Source organism: Oncorhynchus keta, unplaced genomic scaffold, assembly GCF_023373465.1.
Source record: "Oncorhynchus keta strain PuntledgeMale-10-30-2019 unplaced genomic scaffold, Oket_V2 Un_contig_17431_pilon_pilon, whole genome shotgun sequence".
Classification (NCBI taxonomy): domain Eukaryota; kingdom Metazoa; phylum Chordata; class Actinopteri; order Salmoniformes; family Salmonidae; genus Oncorhynchus; species Oncorhynchus keta.
The window spans coordinates 141,133-157,688 of record NW_026280432.1 but is presented as its reverse complement, the minus strand read 5'-3'; the positions used below and the strand labels follow the sequence as shown (position 1 = coordinate 157,688).

The window sequence follows — 16,556 nt, the reverse complement described above, 5'->3', positions numbered from 1 at the left end:
ACCTGGCCAGTACACAATGGAGGAGGAGTTTTTCCAGATTGAAATTGATTGCATTTCTTTTGTAAAAGAAATGCAATCAAATCGCGGGTGTGAACCAAATGCCCCTGTTGAGCGGTTGGCGAAGGGCGAAGTCGGCTCAAAGTAAGATTCTCCGAAGCTATATGGAATTGTTTTAAGGAGGTCATACCAATAATCATTTACCTATTTGATTTTCAATTTCAAGACTGCTTGAAGTCTATATTTTTTAAATACATTTTTTTAAATCAAATTATTTTGCGCCTTACTGCTAATAGCCCATACAAATGCATTGAATAACAGATTCACTACATGGAAGCACATATAGTCCCCTCCAATGAATATATAGGAAGTTTGTTCTGAAGTGTCCTATATCTGAGAGATATAAGAAAGATCAGGAATATATGTATATTTATTTTTTAAATATATATTTTTTACATGTGTTTAACCCCTTATTTTTGGCACTAAACAGTCTCAATATATATTGTACCTCCATTACTTTTTTCAACTGGTACCGGGGGACCTTCAGACAAATCTTGTGAGACCTGTTGGCGTCCTCGAGCAAAACAACCGACATGTACCTGTGAGTCTCACTTTTCCACAGGGGGGTCGGTTTCTCCCAGCTTCCGTGTTTATGATGACTCGGAACAGCTTGAGAGGACAGTATACTTCACTGGAAAATTACTGTAGGCAATACGATGTGTGCGTCATACTTCATTATAGGCTCATGACTGAAAAATAAACTGAGGCATGGGGTTTAGACTAGTAGCTAGTTTTAACCAACTTTCACTTTAGAAAAAGACCTGGAGGCAAAGGCACTTTTTAAGTTGTCAATAAAACAACTTAACAACACTTTTGGGGGGCCGCTTCTTCTTTAAACCATCTATTGTGTACATCAATATATTGGGTTGATTTAATTTGACAGAAATGTAGGTTAGACTATTCTTCTAATACCACTCATGCCAGTATAACAAAGTCATTGGATACCATGATACGCATGGATATGTTGTACTATCTGTGTTAATACTTTAAACCTAAGTTAGAGACTTTTTAAGAGCAGTTGATGTGGTTTTCCAGAACGGTTTAGGTGATGTTGACGCCCTGGGCGAGCCTAGAAATGCTGCTCGTTGCCCGCTCACAGGTTGCTGACATGTTGTTCCTCTGTATGGGTGTGGCTCCTCCGTTTCTCGTTCTGTTCCAATGATAATGTTTTTTTAGCTCACCTGGCCGGTACATCGGGTGGGAGGAGTTTACATCGGTTGGAAGGGATTTCATTCGTTTTCTAATTGGGCTGCTTCCCAGGTGTGAACCAAATGCCCCTCTTGAGCGGATGAAGAATGCGAAGTCGGCTCAGAATAGGGTTCGACTATGCTATATGGAATTGTTTTAAGAAGGTCACCAAGGATAATTTAGCTATTTGATCTAGACCCGTTGAAGTATGAAAAAATATATACTAATGTATTTGATGAATATTTTTATTTGGATTTACTGCCCATACATTGAATAACAAATTCACAACATGGAAGAACAGATAGTCCCCCAATGAATCTATAGGAAGTTTGTTCTGAAGTGTCTGTCCTATATCTGAGAGATATAAGAAAGCTAAGGAAACATTTAGATTTTTATGTACCCCTTATTTCTGCCAATAAAGAGTGCATTTGGAAAGTATTCAGACCCCTTGACCTTTTACACATTTTGTTACATTACAGCCTTATTCTAGAATGTATGAAATGTTTTTTTTTACTCATGAATCTACACACAATACCCCACAGTGACAAAGTAAAAACAGGTTTATTGAGATTTTTGCAATTTCTTTTTTTTATACAAACTAAAATATCACATTTACGTAAGTATTTCCGACCCTTTACTCAGTACTTTGTTGAAGCACCTTAGGCAGAAAATACAGCCTTGAATCTTCTTGGGTATGACGCTACAAGCTTGGCACACTTGTATTTGGGGAGGTTCTCCCATTCTGCCGTACAGATCCTCTCAAGCTCTATCATGTTGGATAGGGAGCGTCACTGCACAGCTATCTTCAGGTTTCTCCAGAGATGTTAGATCTGTCTCAAGTCTGGGCTCTGACTCTTAAGGACATTCAGAGACTTGCCCTGACGCCAGTCCTGCATTGTATTGGCTGTGTGCTTATGGTCGTTGTCCTGTTGGAAGAGGAATCTTCGCCCCAGCCTGAGGTCCTGAGTATTCTGGAGCATGTTTTCATCAAGGATCTCTCTATACTTTGCTCTGTTCATCTTTCCCTCAATCCTGACTAGTCTCCCAATCCCTGCCGCTGAAAAACGTCCCCAAAGCATGATACTTCCACCACCATGCTTCACCGTAGGGATGGTGTCAGGTTTCTTCCAGACGTGACACTTGGCATTCAGTCCAAAGAGTTAAATCTTGGTTTCATCGGACCAGAGAATCCTGTCTCTCATGTCCTGAGAGTCCTTTGGGTGCCTTTTGGCAAACTCCAAGCGGGCTGTCATGTGTCTTTCACCGAGGAGTGGCTTCCGTCTGGCCACTCTACCATAAAGGCCTAATTGATGGAGTGCTGCAGAGATCGTTGTCCTCCTGGAAGGTCCTCCCATCTCCACAGAGAAACACTGGAGCTCTGTCAGAGTGACCATCGGTTTCATGTTCACCTCCCTGACCAAGGCCCTTCTCCCCGATAGTTCACTTTGGCCAGGCGGCCATCTTTAGGAAGAGTCTTGGTGGTTCCAAACTTCTTCCATTTAAGAATTATGGAGGCTACTGTGTTCTTGAGGGACCTTCAATGCTGCAGATATTTTTTGTTACCCTTTCCCAAGCATTTCTAAAAACCTTTTTTTGCTTTGTCATTGTGTGTCATTGTGTGTAGTTTGTTGAGGATTTTTAAAATTATTGTTCCATTTTAGAGTAAGGCTGTAATGTAACAAAATGTGGAAATGTAAAGGGGTCTGAATTCTTTCCCAATGCAGTGTAGACAGGTATGTGCCTTTCCAAATCATCTCCAATCAATTTAATTTACCACAGGTGGATTCAAATTAAGTTGTAGAACCATCTCAAGGATGATCAACGGAATCAGGATGCACCTTAGCTCAATTTTGAGTCTCATAGCAAAGGTTCTGAATACTTATGTATAGAAGGTATTTCTGTTTTTAATTTTTAATACATTTGCAAACATTTCCAAAAACTGTTTTTGCTTTGTCATTATGGGGTATTGTATTGGGAAAAAAATAATGTAATCAATTTTAGAATAAGTGTTTAACGTAACAAATTGTGGGAAAAGTAGTCAAGGGGTCTGAATACTTTCTGAAAGCACTGTATATACTGTACCTCCGTTCATTTTGTCAACTGATACCGGGGCACCATCAGACGATTCTTGTGAGGCCTGTGGGCGTCCTAGAGCAAGACAAGCAATGTGTTCCCCAGAGGGGTCATTTTAGTGTGGTTTAGCCCACACTGTTCAGACGCTAGAGACAGGTTGGCTGTAACAAATTCAGATGAGTCCTAAGACTCTTGAGGGGGTCGTAGAGCAAAATGGAGAATACCATCGTGGTCGTGAGAGTCTCATCTTTCCATAATAGTGTGAATGCCAAACCGTTCGGACGCTACAGATGATTTTGTGAGAAGACCGATTTTTGGGATGTCTCATGGTCTGACAAGCACCGCTTTAGCTCTGTCACCTTTCACTGCAGATTTGGATGTGTGACATAGGCGGATGTGGTGGATTGAGACACATCCAATGCAAAACATCCACATCCACATCCAATCCAATAACTTAAACAGACAGATTTCTATTAGGATTTTTTTCATTAGGCTAATTACATTTATTTGGGGGTGCGGAGATCGACCATAGTTTGTTTAATAGTGTTGCATTAGCGGACTGATATGTAATCTGTAGTGCAAAAAAAACCATTATGCTGCTAAAAAAATCCTAATGCAAATAAAAATGCAGCAACCCCACCCCAAAAATGCTTCCTGCCGCTATGGCCCTGTAGACTGACTTCTGTGTTGTAGGAACTCATGCGTTTTTCTAGGATTTTTACGGAAACCCGAAGGAGTCACACCTAACCGCCCAGTGGCTTTCCATAGCCCCCGTACACATATCTCCGCGGGGCTCCTTGTCCATTCTACAGACACAGCTCATCGGAGATACAGATTGTTTTTGCGCCAACCTGGCACTCAATCGTTTTTCACTTTTTGCAATTTTTTTATAGGGACATAAAACTAAAACTGAGCGCAGTACATTTTGAACTGAGGAGGGCTAAGCCCCCTTTAGCCCCCCCGTACTGCTGGGAAGCCCCAAAATCTGCTTTTTAAAAATCTTTATTTTACTCTCATTGAGATAAAATGTATTTCGCAAGAGAGATCTAGTCCAAAATATAGCAGCAGGAGGAAACTAAAAGCAACCAACTTTCAGGAATTCTGATGTGATAATTCATCATGCTGTCTGTATTTGTCCTGTGTTACATAAGTTCAGTGACACCTTTTCTTCCAGCCTGGTATCATAGTAACAGTAAGTTCGGGACACCATAATTAGTATATGTTACGTTTGGTATGGTTACATAAAACAGATGGGTACTTAAGGCAAAAATGAAGGGGCTCCTGTGTGGCATAGCAGTCTAAGGCACTGCATCTCAGTGCTAGAGGTGTCACTACAGTCCCTGGTTCAAATTAAGGCTGTATCACATCCGGCCGTGGTTGGGAGTCCTATAGGGCGGTGCTCAATTGGCCCAGCGTCATCCAGGTTTGGCCGGGGTAGGCCGTCATTGTAAATAAATAACTGACTTGCCTAGTTAAATAAAAAGTAGTGCAGCAGACACCACTCTAAAACCTCTGGATGCAGTCTACCATAGAGCACTTCACTTTATCACAGGGGACAGGTTTAATACTTGTCACTGCATCCCGTATCAGAAGGTCGGCTGGTCCACACTAAAGTCCCCTAGATCTCTTCATTACTCCCTTCTTGTTTACAAATCTCTGCTGAAAAGGCTTTGAACCTACCTCACTTCCCGGGTAAGATGTTTAAATATGAGACACCAAACCCGTTTCACAGGGATGGTTAACTCTCCAAGTTCTACTAGTTCATACCAATCTAGGTAGATCCTCTATCAGTTTTGATGCCCCCCATTCTTGGAATAGCCTGCAGAACTCATTGCACCTTGATTCCCTGGTGCTGCCAGGGCAGTTTAACAGTCTAGTATTAGATGTGTTGAATATACAGTAAGTTGCAGTTATTTTGATTTAAATGAAGAGATTTTTGTGGTTGTAATGTTGAAAGTTGTAACTTGTAGTGTTTTATTTTGGTTGTTTTATCTTTGTTAGAGTGATCCTTCTGTACTGTGGCATTGTTCTGTTGTATTGCTGTGTTCAGGGCACCTTTTGAAATGAGCCACACCACAATACCTACTAGATGTCCTCATGGTACTGTAGAACTAACTACTACTGATAGTAATGTGTGATAACTGAACTAGTCATGATAAACAGATCATTTAACCAATGTTGGGGATCTTCATCTATTTTACAGCCCTATATTCTGGGAGGAAGATAACAGGCTAAGTTGCAAACACATCTATCTACTCTGACATTAACACATCTAAAGCAGTGGAGGCTGCTGAGGGAGGATTGTAATGGATGGAATGGAGTGGCTTATAATAATGTCTGGAATGGAGTGTAATGTCTGGAATGGAGTGTAATGGATGGAATGGAGTATAATGGATGGAATGGAGTGTAATGTCTGGAATGGAGTGTAATGGATGGAATGGAGTGTAATGTCTGGAATGGAGTATAATGGATGGAATGGAGTAAAAGGAATGGTATCAAATGTGTTTGGCATTGTACAGTATAACAATAATCAAGCATGTTATAGTACTGCATTTGTTTCAATTAAATGTATCTCTATGTCCTGGTTTTCCCTAGAATAAATGGATGGAAAAGCTTGTTTTTGAAAATCCACAATGGCTATTTTCCTACTTCCTGTTTGGTCTTAGAAAGAGATTACAGTACATTACAGGATATTGGTACATTCATATGATGAGTCAATAAAGATGAATTCCCTCATATGGACCTCTAGGTGGGAGTACATTTACATAACAAACACAAACACAGCCTTTTATCACTCATCTCTGTGCTTTTTATTATTTTACCACTGTTTTACTGCTAGTGTTTAACTGTAGGACGTGAGGCTTGTTGCTCTGAGGTTTCGTTTCTCCAGCAGACTGGAGAGAACATGAGGGTGTTACCAGATGTTATCGCTGTGCTGTAGAGTGCCGACTACAAAGCCTTAGCCTAAACCTTCCCCTTTATGGTTGAGGCATCTCAGACAATCTAGATATAACACAAAACATTTATCTGACTAGACTAACTATGTTTCAAATACATTAACTGGTGGCCTAATGGACACAATAACATAACATTTAAGACGAGTCTAACTGGTTCAATCTTCTCTCTTGTTTGAGTCAATGTAATATATCTGAAATGTCCTCTTATAACCAAAAACAACTCTACTTGATGTTAATATTGTCTATTTATTTGTTCCACAGTGCTCAATAACTATTAGGTAAACGTGAATACAGTCATCGTCCAATATGCTGAAAATGTGTGATACAAAACTGCCCTTGAGTTTCTGTCTGACACATCTTGGTAATTTTCCTCTCAACAGGTTGAGTCATGCATGTGTGTACTTCTCTGGGAAAGGTAGTCAGATGACAAAAGACCTGGTGCTCCGCTGATGCCCTGAGTTCCTCCCGACTGATGCATTATGTTGTAACTATTACTAATGTATTACTGACTAAACAGCATTCTCTCTCTTACAAAAGGTTAAGGGTATAATATTATTCCTTGATGTGCATGGTGTCATCACTGATACATAGACATCATGGGATTTTGTTATTGCTTTACGATTGTCTTTGCTTTGAACAACATTTGAAATATTAACATGCATTTATCCTGTTCAAAATCTGGAAACGTACAAACTGGACCAGTGACAGAAGAGGTGTTCTTGATTGTGTTAGGTTGGCCTATCAAAACCGGTTTAAGGTTAACTAACATCAGATCAAAACATTCCACATTTCCTGTTTTGTTGTGGAAACAGTAGGAGTACTCTACAATTATTATTTTTTGCTGTTAGGGATCAACTCACACTGACATTTTATCTTGGCCCTCCATTCTTCACTTGTAAAGATGACCACTTAAACTTACAATAAATAAATGAGTGAGTAGTGAGTCCTCTCTGTTACAGCATGGCTGTAATGCATCACCCAAGTAGGTGTTACTGGTGGTGGGAGTTTGAGTTCGCCCCAAAACCGGTTTTATTTCACTTTGAGATCAAATGTATTTTGCCAGAGAGATCTGGTCCAATTATAGCAGAAAACTGGAAGGAAACTAAAACATCCAACCAACTTTGAACAATTCTCATTTATTGATGGATTCAAAATATTTACAAGATAAGTTTGTGTCATAAAGAAACACAATGTTCGATATTCATTGTGCTGTCTGTTGTTTTAGTCCACTCTTTCAGCTGGGGTTTCACTGAATACATTCAAACAAGTTCAGTGTCACACCCTTTCTGCAGTTTCCTGTCACATCAGAAATGTGTTCGTTTTAATTCTATTCATTTTCCACTGTGACACAAAGCACATGGCAGACTATTTAACAAGGGACAAAGTTGCTAGCTTATTACAATTAAACATCACCCAAAATAAATAAATTAAAAGTAAACAACCAAACACAAAGACCAAACCAAAAAGTAAAACAACTGTATTCTCAAGGTGGCTGCTTTTTATGTCTGTTATTAGTGGTAATAATTGTATTGTTTGTCCGAGCTGTAATTCACAACTCTCAGTGACAGAAACCATTTACTTGTGCATTATGACTCTGGCACAGTTGCCTTTATCACAGTTGAGTGATTAAAGAACACCATTGTTCTTGTAGTTTCAGAGGCATCTTCCAAGTCAAACACAGCAACAACACCATGTATAAAACCTGTGTGAAACAAAACCTAAATGTTTAAAAGCGTTTTCTGTCATTTTTCTAAGACATTTTCTCTTGTGTAGTGTACAAAACTCATATTGCTGCAGACATCCTGATCACATAATAGAAGTTTACACAGTCACAGTTTGCAGTTGGTTTGAAAATGACGGCCAAATGCACACTGTTCAGAGGTGCTAAGTAGACCTATGCCATAAGACTCTGTCCCAAAGCTGTTTTTGCTTTTTCTCTAAGACCTCTCCGGTTTTCCCTTGTGTAGTTGATTCCCAAAATCATGTTGCTCCGGACTTCCCTATCTTTGGAAATAAGTTTACTCAGGCACTCCGTTTCGGCACAGTTTCCGTAGGGAAAGTCCTTTCTGACCGTATCAGGGTTTGAGAGAGAGAAAAGATCCCCACAGTTCTTGCACGGCCTTCGGGCTTCATAACAATTGGTCTTGTGATTCCTGTAGAATGCTCTGCATTTTACGGTGCCAGGAAGATGATACCGTTTCTCTGCTCATGTCTGAATGCCAACACTGCATAAGACACATAGTTATGCCACACGTTTAGACATGACTGATTGATCATAATTCTCCTTGCTCTCTCCCCTCTGCAGGACAGGGATGCTCCATAGTACTTCACTGGTCTGAGGACTCCAGGGGTTTCGTTGTAGCACACAGCTATGACAGTAGCCTCCAGAGTGTAGTAGTTGGTGTAGTTACTCTCGCCTTTTATTTTGGGGGGCAATTTCAATGCTTCCAGGAAACTTAGAAGATTTTCTTGTATTTTATCTTCGTTCTCATGACCACAAATCCTGACAGCCTGAAAACAAACGAAGTGAAACATGCAATATTCTACAACTTATAAGATACATGGACATTACATGTTTTATATAATGTGTTTTATTGTCATTGTTTATTGCTAAAAAAATGATGTGGAAATTGGTCAAGGACAAAAGCTTCAGGTTAAATACAGTTGAAGTCAGAGGTTTACACACACCTTAGCCAAATACATTTAAACTCAGTTCACAATTCCTGACATTTAATCCTGGTAAAAATTCCCTGTCTTAGGTCAGTTAGGATCACCACTTTATTTTAAGAATGTGAAATGTTAGAGTAATAGTAAAGAGGATGATTTATTTGCAGTCGCAGTTGCAAACCGTAGTCTGGCTTTTTTATGCCGGTTTTGGAGCATTGGCTTCTTCCTTGCTGAGCGGCCTTTCAAGTTATGTCAATATTGGACTCGTTTTACTGTGGATATAGATACGTTTCTACCTGTTTCCCCCAGCATCTTCACAAGGTCCTTTGCTGCTGTTCTGGGATTGATTTCTACTTTTCGCACCAAAGAACTTTCATCTCTAGGAGTCAGAACGCATCTCCTTCCTGAGCGGTATGACGGCTGCGTGGTCCCATGGTGTTTATACTTGCATACTATTGTTTGTACAAATAAACGTGGTACCTTCAGGCATTTGGAAATTTCTCCCAAGGATGAACCAGACTTGTGGAGGTCTCAACATTTTCTTCTGAGGTCTTGGCTGATTTCTTTTGATTTTCCCATGATGTCAAGCAAAGAGGCACTGAGTTTGAAGGTAGGCCTTGAAATACATCCACAGGTACACTTCTGAAGCCATGACATAATTTTCTGGAATTTTCCAAGCTGTTTAAAGGCACAGTCAACTTAGTGTATGTAAACTTCTGACCCACTGGAATTGTGATACAGTGAATTATAAGTGAAATAATCTGTCTGTAAACAATGTTTGGAACAATTACTTGTGTCATGCACAAAGTAGATGTCCTAACCGATTTGCCAAAACTATAGTTTGTTAACAACAAATTTATGGAGTGGTTGAAAAACAAGTTTTAATGACTCCAACCTAAGTATGTAAACTTCCGACTTCAACTGTACCTTCCATTTACACACTTACCAAAGTCAGAAGAATGGAAAATGGAGTCTGACGGGGTGGAGACTTGTAATTGTGGAATGCCATTTGAAATCTTGTTTCTAATTCGTCCTTCACCGCTTGAGACTCAAAGAAGTCATTTGGAAGAAGACGGACATCATGAATGTGACCTAAGAAAAGATGCTGTGAAGCAACTTTTAACAGACATGAATAATTAATAATATAATTAATGAACAATGTATAACATAACAAGATCAATTAATAATGGTTTGTTCTGGAAACAATTCATTTGTAACCTGATGAAATGCATAGTAAACCAAAAATGTGCTAAATGTGTGAGAATGTATTTTAGGCGTTTGATTAGTGTATTTAATTAGGTGATGTGTACCTTTTCCACGTAATATTCTATTCTGTCAACTCCCACCCACAGGGAACTATTCCAAAACTTTATAACCTGTCCAATAAATGCTGTTCCTGATGACTTTAAGCTTTCTTCATTTTTTTCCTTCCGTTTCAGATATGCAGCTGTTGGTTTCCTAAAAGTGGTATTGTAAAGTTTAATAAAGATCACATACAGTAAGTAATGATTGTATTTTAAATGCTGTTCAAACCCAATTCAAGCAGCCCTACTCCGTTTGAGCTGTTATCCCATTTCCCCTCATAATGAGAAGGCAAGTTGTGTTTCTTTATTTTACACTGTCTTCTTTGTTCTCTTCAGCACACAAATTGGCATTGTTTGTTATAGTTGTGCAATTTCATTAGTTAAGCAATTTAACAACTCTGATCAACTACGACACTAGGTAATTAACAATAGACCTTTATTACAATAATTTGAAAAACAGCTTAACACAAATTAAATACTAAATTCTACAGCACAATAACCTAAAAATGTGCTTTTTACTCTGAAATAAATCTGAATGTTAACTACTTCTGAACACCTTAAAGGGATTGTTCAGCGTAATTACATTTTTAGATAGTTTGTTTTCTTAGCTTGAATGCAATATGTGAATAAGAACTGACTGTAATCCACAATTTGGTTTCAATTAACGAGCCACTGCTAACTAATGACAGTTGGCACTACTTTCAAGTCAACCTCTCATGGGTATCGACTACCATGCTAGTCGATACCCATAGACTTCCAGTTGGCTAAACAACCTCTAACTTCATTCATACTAGATGGACACAGAGACATAAACACTATATCTCCAAGTTCATCTGACTCTGGGGAAGTAGATAAAGGGCCTCATTGCCAAAATGCCTAGTATCCCATTAAATCATGCCATAATCATTGCAAAATCATGTAAAACCAAGTCATTGAGTGACAATCAATTTAAGAGATGATCTGGACATGACATTTAAAACATACTGAAAGGGGTAAAGGGAGGTCTTTTATTTTTTGGTCCTAAAATACTTATTAGCATTAGTTGTAACTGGCTAGTTAATGAAATAAAAGTGTAGATTGCAGTCTGCCCTTGTCCATAGACTGCTTTCAAGATAAGGAAACACATTAGCTGAACCAAGGTGGTACCTGCCTCTGTAAATAGAAAAATGAATCTTTAACAACTTAATGTAATATTAACATGGTATTAATAGTTATAATAAGATGATTCATATTGTAATTTGTATTATTGACTTCTACTTACGGACCTGCTCATGATTGCCGTGGGTGCTGAAACCAAGCAAATGAACGACTGGGAGTTAAAATGTTTTAGGGCGGGGCACAGAAAAGAAGAGAAGGAAGAAGTAACATCCATACAGATTTTAACATGTTGACTTACTCAGCTGCAGTTATGTTTTTCTGTTGGATATTAAATCGATAGGCAAAATGATATTTTGACGTGGATCCGGAAAGCTAGTAGCTATCTTGTGCATGTTACACCTTCATACCTTAGTGCAGTGCTCACTGACAAGTAGTATCTGGGTTATTGTTGTCTGGGTTATTACAGTAACCCAGACACGTCACAGGGCTATAAAGCTCAAACATGCCCTTACAACTATGGTAGTGAGAGGAAGTCGAGTCGTGCATGGGACAGGAGGGAAGTAGGTGAAACTGGGCCCATATTCTGCTAATATTCTCATCGATGAAGCATCTGATCTCAATACATTTTTCTGTTCCCAAAAATATAATTTTACTTTTAAAAATTATAGGGGCGGTGTGAGGTCCAAAAAGGTGGTTTGGTGCCTGAGGGAAACACCATACCATAGAGGGTTACCAGTATGTTAAATGTGCAACCAGAGGGAAAAACTATGGACCACCTTTACTACACACACAGAGACATCTACAAAGCTCTCACTCGCCCTCCATTTGGCAAATCTGACCATAATTATATTCTCCTGATTCCTGCTTACAAGCAAAAACTAAAGCAGGAACCACCAGTGACTCGGTTAATAAAAAGTGGTCAGATGAAGCAGATGCTAAACTACAGGACTGTTTTTCTAGCACAGACTGGAATATGTTCCGGGATTCCTCCGATGGCATTGAGGAGTACATCACATCAGTCATTGGCTTCATCAATAAGTGCATCGATGACGTCGTCCCCATAGTGACTGTACGTACATGTAATGGATGTGAAACGGCTAGCATAGTTAGCGGTGGTGCGCGCTAAATAGTGTTTCAATCGGTGATGTCACTTGCTCTGAGACCTTGAAGTAGTAGTTCCCCTTGCTCTGCAAGGGCCGTGGCTTTTGTGGAGCGATGGGTAACGATGCTTTGTGGTTCATGGTCTAAAGTTGTACTGTTACATACATACCCCCAAACAGAAGCCATGGTTTACAGGTAACATCCACACTGAGCTGTGTAAAGCTGACGCTTTCAAGGAGCAGGACTCCGGAAGCTTTTAAGAAATCCTGCTATGCCCTCTGACGAACCATCAAACAGGCAAAGCGTCAATACTGGACTGAGATTGAAACGAGCCTATCAGATGAGCTAAATGTTCGCATAGAGGCAAGAAACACTGAAACATGCATAAGAGCATCAGCAGTTCCGGACGACTGTGTGATCAAGCTCTCTGTAGCCTACGTGAGTAAGACCTTTAAACAGGTCAACATTCACAAGGCCGCTGGGCCAGATGGATTACCAGAACGTGTACTCCGAGCATGCTCTGACCAACTGGCAAGTGTCTTCACTGACATTTTCAACCTTTCCCTGATTGATTACCAACATGTTTCAAGCAGACCACGATAGTCCCCGTGCCCAAGAACACTAAGGTAACCTGCCTAAATGACTACAGTGCTTTGAAAGGCTGGTCATGGTTGGTCATCAACACCATTATCCCAGAAACCCTGGACACCCTCCAATTTGCATACCGCCCCAGCAGATCCACAGATGATGCAATATCTATTGCACTCCACACTGCCCTTTCCCACCTGGACAAAAGGAACACCTATGTGAGAACGCTATTCATTGACTACAACTCAGCGTTCAACACCATTGTGCCCTCAAAGCTCATCACTAAGGGTCACTAAGCTAAAGACCCTGGGACTAAACACCTCCCTCTGCAACTGGATCCTAGACTTCCTGACTGGCCGCCCCCAGATGATAAGGGTAGGTAATAACACATCCACCACTCTGATCCTCAACACTGGGGCCTCTCAGGGGTGCGTGCTCAGTCCGCCAAGTCTAGGTCCAAAAAGCTTCCAGAATTAGACTGCCAGTCTCATCTCACCTACTGGTACAGGGCTCATATTGAATTTGGAGAGATACCAAGTGGGGAAGATACTGCCATCTGCTGGTGTAAAATTAAAACACAGAGCAGTACAGAGCTGATGAAACTGGGTTTATTCTTAAATAAGAACTGAACAAAAGAAAACAGAGCAAATGTAACGAAGCGGGGAGGAGCTTACCTGGATTTGTCCAATGAACTCATTTGTGTTTTCCTTTTGGAGGAATGTTTTTGCAACAGACGAAACGTTTTGCAACAGAACCGGCATAATGATTACATCCCTAATGTCCCTGGTGCAAGGTTTACTCGATGGCTGCTGGTTAATGTTGCCCCTGATATTGTTTTCATAAACTGCTTGTAAATTAATATTTTTATTCACACATGTGGTTAGTCGCTTTGACTTTGCAACTTGGCCAGATAGTGTCGACCCTTCCTTCTGTCGAAAATAGCAATATTATTAGTTTACAAACACTCAGGTACTTTAATAAAAATGTAATAATAATTTCAGTGGATTCTGTAAGTCTATATGCCACCCTAAGTTTATTGGCTAGCTAGACACACATGCTGTGATGGAATAGGTTCGGTAGTTTAGTTATGAGTTGCATGACACTACACTACCACTTCCACAATCAATCGCCAGGTGGCAGCACCAACTGGTCAGGTGCTGTGCTCTGCCAGGAATCCTTGATTATGCACATGTGCAGGTGATCAATCAGTGTGCCAGTTCTCAGAGTTGTGAGGCTGCTGGAGTTTGAGGTACATGTGGGCCTTTGGGTTTGGATTGCATGTTTTGGTTTTGGGCCTTTTGTAATTACATTTTTTGTGTGGTGCCCAAAATTATTGGATCCTTTGATAAAGATGAGCAAAAATACTGTATAAAAACAAATACAAATACTGAGCTATATTGTATGCTCAACATTTTAAAAAACAAAACATTTTATATTAACACATTTGCTCAGAGAAAGAGATTTTGTTAAACAAGTAATAAAACAAATCTCAAAAGGATAGCAATGATTGGATCCCCTGTTTTCAATACTCCAGCACCCTCCCCATGCTAGGATAACAACGTTGAGCCTTTTTCTAGAATGTTTTCTGAGATTGAAGAACAAATCGGGAGGGATCTTAGACCATTCCTCCATTCAGAATCGTTAACAGATCCTTGATATCATTTGTCTGTACTTTGTCTGCACTCTTCAATTCAGACCACATGTTTTCAATGAGGTTCAAGTCCGGAGACTGAGATGTCTATTGCAAAATGTAGATTTTATGGTCAGTTAACTATTTCCCTTGTGGATTTTGATGTGTGCTTGGGGTTATTGTCTTGCTGGAAGATCCACTTTCGGCCAAGATTCAGCCTTCTGGCAGAGTATACAACAGGTGTAGTAGACCTTACAGTGAAATGTGAAATGTTTACTTACAAGCCCTAACCAACAGTATTTTTTTTAAATAAAAAAACAAGTATTAGGTTAACAATAGACAAGTAAAGAAATACAAAAACAGTAAAATGACAGTGAAAATAACAGTAGTGAGGCTATATACTGGTGGTACCGGTACAGACTCAATGTGCGGGGGCGCCGGTTAGTCGGGCTAATTGAGGTAATATGTACATATACAGTGCCTTGCGAAAGTATTCGGCCCCCTTGAACTTTGCGACCTTTTGCCACATTTCAGGCTTCAAACATGAAGATATGAAACTGTATTTTTTTGTGAAGAATCAACAACAAGTGGGATGGCGGGACACAATGCAAATAGTCCAGGTAGCCATTTGATTACCTGTTCAGGAGTCTTATGGCTTGGGGGTAAAAGCTGTTGAGAAGCCTTTTGGACCTAGACTTGGCGCTCTGGTACCGCCTGCAGTAGCAGAGAGAACAGTCTATGACTGGGGTGGCTGGGGTCTTTGACAATTTTTAGAGCCCTCCTCTGACACCGCCTGGTGTAGAGGTCCAGGATGGCAGGAAGCTTAGCCCCAGTGATGTACTGGGCCGTACGCACTACCCTCTGTAGTGCCTTGTGGTTGGAGGCCGAGCAGTTGCCGTACCAGGCAGTGATGGATGCTTCGATGTTGCAGCTGTATAACCTTTTGAGGGTCTGAGGTCCCATGCCAAATCTTTTCAGTTTCCTGAGGGGGAATAGGTGTTGTCGTGCCCTCTTCACGACTGTCTTGATGTGTTTAGACCATTCTAGTTTATTGGTGATTTGGACACCAAGGAACTTGAAGCTCTCAACCTTCTCCACCACAGCGCCATCGATGAGAACTGAACACAATAATCTGCTTGGGCTGGCCGACCAAGGAGACGGAGTTGGACCTGGACCTGGACCTGGACCTGGACCTAGGTACGGTTGCTGTTTCATTGAGGTACATGCATACAACACAGCCTGCATACTCTGACTTCTCATGTAAATGCACACAGTATTAAATCAGGTTACAGACCATTTAGCTTTGCCTAGGATCCATAGGTGGTTTTGTAACACTGTTTGCCGAATGGTAAAAAATATTATTATAGGCCTGCTGCTTACTTGTATTAATTCTTCTGAATGCAACACTCTACATCCAAACGTCAAAAAATATTTTTATTACCTGGTGAGCTATTGCCCCACTTGCAGACAAGGTTTCTACAGTAGTTTCCTGGTTAAATAAAGGTTAAATGAATAAAATGATGCGCAGTAAAACTCTTGAGGATGACCAGAAAGAGTCATCTTCGTACTGCCATTTTAGTGTTCTGTGGATCCATGGTTGGTCTACAATTGTATATTTTCTTTTTTTTAATAGAAAAATCAACTTACATTGCTACATCAAACATGTTTTTTAAATTTATTTAACTAGGCAAGTCAGTTAAGAACAAATTCTTATTTCCAATGACAGCCTAGGAACAGTGGGTTAACTGCCTGTTCAGGACAATTTGTACCTTGTCAGCTCAGGGGTTTGAACTTGCAACGCTCTAACCACTAGGCTACCCTGCCGCCCCATGTCTAACAAAACAAAACACAGGTATTAACAAGAAAATACTCAGACATACAAAAAATACAAGA

The 16,556-nt window shown here is 40.2% G+C and overlaps 1 long non-coding RNA gene across 4 annotated transcripts; it reads right to left on the bottom strand.

Moving 5' to 3' along the window:
• Positions 1-7,391: 7,391 nt before the first annotated feature.
• On the bottom strand, positions 7,392-11,789 carry LOC118373741 (uncharacterized). 4 transcript variants are annotated; one of them, XR_008103828.1, is made up of 5 exons: positions 11,643-11,789; positions 11,512-11,533; positions 10,253-10,400; positions 9,889-10,058; positions 7,392-8,786 (listed from the first exon to the last, which is right to left on the bottom strand). It is a non-coding gene; the product is annotated as an uncharacterized LOC118373741 (long non-coding RNA). The 4 variants fall into 4 exon arrangements; XR_008103826.1 differs by having other exon boundaries at positions 9,889-10,034; XR_008103829.1 differs by having other exon boundaries at positions 9,889-10,034; positions 11,752-11,770.
• Between the last annotated feature and the right edge of the window lie 4,767 nt (positions 11,790-16,556).